This window comes from Ovis canadensis, chromosome 14 (assembly GCF_042477335.2).
Source record: "Ovis canadensis isolate MfBH-ARS-UI-01 breed Bighorn chromosome 14, ARS-UI_OviCan_v2, whole genome shotgun sequence".
Lineage (NCBI taxonomy): Eukaryota > Metazoa > Chordata > Mammalia > Artiodactyla > Bovidae > Ovis > Ovis canadensis.
Genome location: NC_091258.1, coordinates 38764175 through 38770357, shown reverse-complemented (window position 1 = coordinate 38770357; position 6183 = coordinate 38764175). Strand labels below are relative to the sequence as shown.

Below are 6183 nucleotides of genomic sequence, written 5' to 3'. Positions count from 1 at the left end.
AGCAGGGTGACAATATACAGCCTTGACATACTCCTTTTCCTATTTGGAACCAGTGTGTTGTTCCATGTCCAGTTCTAACTGTTGCTTCCTGACCTGCATATAGGTTTCTCAAGAGGCAGGTCAGGTGGTCTGGTATTCCCATCTCTTTTAGAATTTGCCACAGTTTATTGTGATTCACACAGTCAAAAGCTTTGGAATAGTCAATAAAGCAGAAATTAATGTTTTTCTGGAACTCTCTTGCTTTTTTGATGGTCCAGCGGATGTTGGCAATTTGATCTCTGGTTCCTCTGCCTTTCTGAAGGGCCTACTCCTAACCAAGTCACACTCACCTCTCCCTGGCCCCTCAGAGCAGCCTTGGAAATAGCTACTAGGCCTCCATTTACAGGTGAGAAGCCTAAGTCTCAGAGGGGCCTTGAGAGGCTTGCCAAGGTCTGTGGTGAGTGAGTTGCAGAGCCAGGATTTGAACTCAGACTATCTCAGATTTCCTCCTAAGCTAGCTCCCTGCCTCCCTGACAGATCCTGCTGGGACAATTGTGGCTGACTTTCTGAGCATCCCCGGTGGGTCCACAGCACAAATACACACAGCCCCTGGCTCTGCAGAACTCACCGTCTGATGGGCTTGTTCCCACCCCTTCATGATTCTGATAAGGAGTCAGAGGCTGATTTGAATCTCAGCTCCAGCACTGAGTACTGTGCTACCTTGGGCAAGTCACTTAACATTTCTGTGCTTCAGTTTCCTCATGGGTGGAAAGAATCTGATAATAATCCAAATTACATCACAGGCTTGTTGTGAAAATTAAGTGAGCTAACATACGTAGGAAGTATCAGGTACATAGTAAGGGCTCCTTCTCACCAGTATTCCGGTGAGCGGCATCGGGCTCAGAGGAAGAAAAGCCTGAAAACTCACAAGTGTAGCAATGCCATGCTTTCTTCCATTGTTTTTCAGAAGCAAGATGGAGACGAGGCTGGGCAGCAAAATGGGGAAGATGGTGGCTGTGGGCTCTATGGCGATGGCGGCAGTGGAGGACGTCTTCCAGAAGCTTTTCTGCTTCTACCTACAGAGCCACCCCGGGGACCACAGACCTGGGAGGGGACACCGACTTCCCGCCAGCTCACACCCACAGCACAGGGTCTGGTGCCCACAAGGTGGTCAAATCTCAGCTCAGTGTGTCCCTAGTCAGTGACCACGGGGCATACGGAGCAAGACTTCAGCCGGTCAGCAAGTGGCGAGCCTTTGGACTGCAAGGCTGTCTTGGATCCCTTTTTATCCCACACTCCTTCTTCCCAGGTTACCAGTGGCACTGCATAAAGCACTCGCTCTAAGTCAACGGTCTCCAGCCTATTTGGCACCAGGGGCTGGTTTCATGGAGGACAAATTTTCCACAGACCAGGGTGGGGAGGTATGGTTTGGAGATGATTCAACCAGTGAAAAAGTGAAAGTGTTAGTCACTCAGTCGTGTCCAACTCTTTGTGACCCCACGAGGCTCCTCTGTCCATGGATTTCTCCAAGCCAGAATACTGGAATATTCCCTTCTCCAGGGTATCATCCCAACCCAGGGGTTGAAACCAGGTCTCCTGCATTGCAGGCGGATTCTTTGCCACTGAGCCACCAGGGTACGTTACATTCATTGTGCACATTATTTCAATTATTATTACATCAGCAGCCCAGCCCCCCGCCCTGAGATCATCACATGTTAGATCCCAGAGGCTGGGGACCCCTGCTTAAGTCATATTCCCAGAACCTAATGTATGTAACCTGGACAAACATATGACTAAGGAAGAGACCCAAGATTTGTGGGAACACAGCAAAGAGTTTCTAAGGTATAAAGAAGTGAGTAAATGGAAATCTCAAAGTTTATTCGAGAAAATGCATTACGTGACCCTAGGCTACCATTACTTTAATGACCTGACTTCGACCTGACTTTCCTTTCAGAGCATGTGGCTGCTGATTATGTATTTCAGGGTTTGTAAGCTGAAGCCATGGCATGTTATCTGGCCAGAGCTTTTTCAGTTTTTTGGAAATGCTTGTCCATGGGTTTTGCTCATTTTTCTCCCAAGTTGTTTATCTTTTCTTACTGATCCATAGGGGATCTTAATACCAACTCTGTGCTTACATCTTTTCCCAAATATGGCTTGTCTTTTCACTTCCTTTAAGGTGTATTTTGGGAAATAGAATTTTTTATTGGAGTATAGTTGATTTAAAATGTTCTGCTAATTTCTGCTGTACAGTAAAGTGATCAGTTGTACATATACATACATGAGCGTGCTTAGCTACTTCAGTCATGCCCGACTCTTTGAGACCCCCTGGACTGTAGCCCACCAGGCTCCTCTGTCCATAGGGGTTCTCCAGGCAAGAATGCTGCCATGCCCTCCTCCAGGGGATCTTCCCTACCCAGGGATCGAACCCAGGTTTCTTGTGGCTCCTGCACTGGCAGGTGGATTCTTTAGCACTATCTGGGAAGCCCACATAACATATAGCCACTCCTTTTTTTAGATTCTTTCCCCATATAGGTCATTACAGAATATTGAGGGGAGTTCCCTGTGCTTTACAGTAGATTCTTCTTAGTTCTCTTGAATCTATGTAGTAGCGTGTGTATGTCAATCCGGTCTCCCATTTGTCCCTCCCCTGCCTTTCCCCCTGGTAACCATGTTTGTTTTCTACATCACAGATGTAGAAAAGAAGCCCCATGGCTTCTGTCTCAAACACAAATTAGCATGTGGTCAATTGTATCTGGCTTTTCATCATGGTTAACACTTTTTTGATGTTTTCTTTAAAGATTCTTGCCCCATCTTGAAGTCAGAAAGATGTTAATCTATATTTTTTTCAAATAGTTTTAAAGGTGTGCTTTTGACATGTAAACCCTTAATTCATCTAGAGCTGATTCTTGTTTTTTGGGGTTTTGTTTTTATTTTTGGTTTTGGGTGGGTTTTGTTGTTTGTTTGTTTGTTTTCAGATTTTTGGCCATTCGGCAAGGCATGTGGGATCTTAGTTCCCCAACCAGAGATTGAACCTGCGCCCCCTGCAGTGGAACCCCGAGTTTTAACCACTGGACCACCAGGGAAGTCCCTAGAGCTGATTCTTGAGTCCAGTGTCGGGCTGAGATCTGAGAGGACTTCCCCACACGTGTCACCCGCTCCGCATGGTCCCCCCCTTCCCTGGTCTGCCAGCTTCCACTGTCAGACACCAGAGTCCCACATATGCCTTCTCTTGCTTCCAGGCTCTCCTTTCCATTCCTTTGGTCAATTTGTTTATCCCAGTGACAAATTTCCAAACAATGGGGATTTTTAAATTATATTTTTGTTATTACTAGCTCCACTTCATCGAGTTCAAAGAATGTGGTCTAATAGCAATTCTTTGCAGTTTTTTTTTTTTTCTGAAGCTTGCTTTCTAATCTAGTCGACTGTCGGGTTTTAAAGATAGCCCTTAAGGGCTTAAGGAGAATCTGATCACGGGAGACAAAATTCAATTAATGTCCGTTACATCAAATCTGTTTCTTATGTCATTCAGATCTTCTGTATCTTGGCTAGTTTGTTCAGCTTTGCCATCTGTAATTAAGAGAAGCATCTGAGGGACCTCCCGGATGGTCCAGCAGCTTAAACTCCGTGTTCCCTGGTTAGGTAATTAGATCCCACGTGCTCCAACTAAGATCCAGCAAAGCCAAATAAAATAATATATTTTTTTGAATAAAAGAGAGAAGCATTTGAAACATTCCACGTTGCTGGAGGATTTGTCAGCTTCTCCCTAGTCTGTCAATTCTTAAAAGTCAGATTGGTAAAAGTAAACTGGCAGATGATAACATTTACTTTTTAAATGATATGGATATCCACAACTACTGTCATGAGGGAAGGGCAAAGGCTGTGGAGCCAAAAGAAGCCATCCTAGCTTTTGAGGTAGGAGATAGATAGGGCCCCTGGGCTGGACAGCTGGTGTTTGTCAAGTGGAGTAAAACTGAAGCTTTGTTCTCACCCAGGTACTCCAAGGACAAAGCTAGTTGCAAAAGCTGAGCTCTGCTAAAGTGAAGAGATAAGGTGCCTGCTCCTGAGGTCAGAAACACTTTCCTATCTGCACACGTGCATGTGTGTAATGTCCAGGAAGGACATTGGGGAGCAGGAAGGAGCAGGAAGTCTCCCTGGGGGTCAAAAAGGAAGGGGGCACCCTCCATAAGAAGCATGGAATGCCCCCACAGGCCTCTGCTGTAGGATCCATCTTAGCAAACAGTTGCACAGGCATCTTGGGGAGGGTGCTAGGACCAGTCAGGTATAAAGAAAAAAATGAAACAACTGGCCAAATGTAAACAAAGACCCGGAAGGACTGTCCTGTAGAAGTGATCTGAATTGCCTCTTTACCACGCCCCTCATTCAGGACGCCAGCACTCCAGGCGTGTGTCTCTGCCTTGCTTCTGTCTTAAATAAACAAACTGCTTCTGTTTGCACTCCCACACCTTATGCTGTGTCTCTAATAATAAACTTTGTACCTGTTTTTACAGTTTTTGTCTTCTTGAAACATTCTTGCTTTCAAATGGGAAGAAAGAGCCAGGGTCACTTTGCATCTCACCTCCACCCCTGGGAACTAGGATTCCTAGTTTTCATCCAGGCTTACCCAGGTTCGATTCCTGGGCAGAGAACTAAGATCTCTCTTCAGGACTGCTCACTGCTATCTCTCCAAAATCAGCTTTACCGGTCAAGGGCAGCTTCCTGGTCCAGACAGAGAAATCAGGAGAGGCTGCCAGACTGAGACCATTAGGGTGTGTAGTCATATTTCTGCAAATGAAGGACCTGAGGGACAGTGTTCCGGGAAGCTTGTACAAGGCCTGAAGGTGAGAAAGACCTGTTCAGAGAATGTGAAGTAGTTGAGTATGGCAACAAGGAGGACAAGGAAGGAATGGTGGGAGACGTGAGCACAGGTAGGACCCCCAGGGCCTTTCGAGCTCCAGTGGGAAGTTTGACTATGAGGAGGGGGAGGGTATGGAAGGGTGTCAGCAGAGAAAAACATGTCAGCTTACAGGATGAAAAAATTCCCTCTGGTGTCTGAGTAAAGCTCAGACTGGGAGTGGGAAGCTAGGGAGGGCTGTGGAGAGGAGGATGGAGGCCGGGTCTGGACCACGGTCGATGGGAGGAGCACCAGAAGGCAGAGCCCTCGAGCATCCTGGTGGCAGCCTTGACTGGCAAGGGGAGCCCGGGAAGAGAAGCCCTGAGTGGGGCTCAGGACTCAGAGGGTTCCCCAGTTGGCACACGGTGGTTAGATTGAAGGGTAAAGACTGCACGCCCCAGACCCCCGAGTCAGTGCTCCTTCCTAAGCAGCATAAACTAAGCCTGTGCGCCGCCACTGCTGAGCCCCGGCGCTACAACTACTGAAGCCCAAGAGCTCTAGAGCCCGTGCCCCGCAGCAAAAGTCACCAGTGAGAAGCCCGTGCACAGCTGGCCCTAGTGCTCCGCAACGAGTGTGCACAGTAACGAGACCCAGAGCGGCCAAAAATTATGCTCAAAAAGAGCATGTGGCCAGGCTTAGCCAAAGAACTAAAGGAAAAATAGGCAGATGGAGATCTATAGGATGAAATTTGAATTTCAGATAAACAGTGAACTTTTTTTGTATCTGTCCCCCAAATCAAGCATCTTGTGCTTTATTGGGCAACCCTCATTCAACACTCCTCCCCCCGTACACACGCTATGCCTTTCTGAAAACACAGCAGCAAAGCAACACAGAAATTGCTAGTCTGCGGCCCTTCTGGCATCGACTTGTCATCCCTCACCAGGTGCCTCCTTGGAGTCTCTGGCCCTGAGCAGCGGCCCTGCCCAGACACGACCCCCGCCATCTTCCTGCTAAGTCTGGAAGCCCCTGAGCGCTGCGCCCGATGTGGAGTCCGGGCAAGGCCAGGACCCTGCTGGGAGTGAGAGGAGGACACGGAGGCCCCGCAAGGGCTCCCTCATCCCTGCCCCCACACCCAGCTGGGGCATTTCTGGGAAGTGGTCCCTGCCCAGAGCATGAACCCCAACCGGGCTCAGGCCACATGCCTGGGGCTGTCTCCTAGATTTACTAGCCCCATTCCGTGTCACTGTGGCCAAATCCTCTGTTGGCAGCCCAGGCTTGGTAGGATCTAACAGGCCAGGTCTGCGCTGGGGTGGGGATAGGGGAGGGAACTTCCAGGCAAGGCCCTGCTTTACTGGGCTGCGGAGTCAGCCTGG

General features: G+C 48.4%; 1 pseudogene; it reads left to right on the top strand.

Annotated features, from left to right (window-relative positions):
- Positions 1 to 977: 977 nt before the first annotated feature.
- LOC138419504 (nucleic acid dioxygenase ALKBH1 pseudogene) lies at positions 978 to 1921 on the top strand (annotated as a pseudogene).
- Positions 1922 to 6183: the final 4262 nt, after the last annotated feature.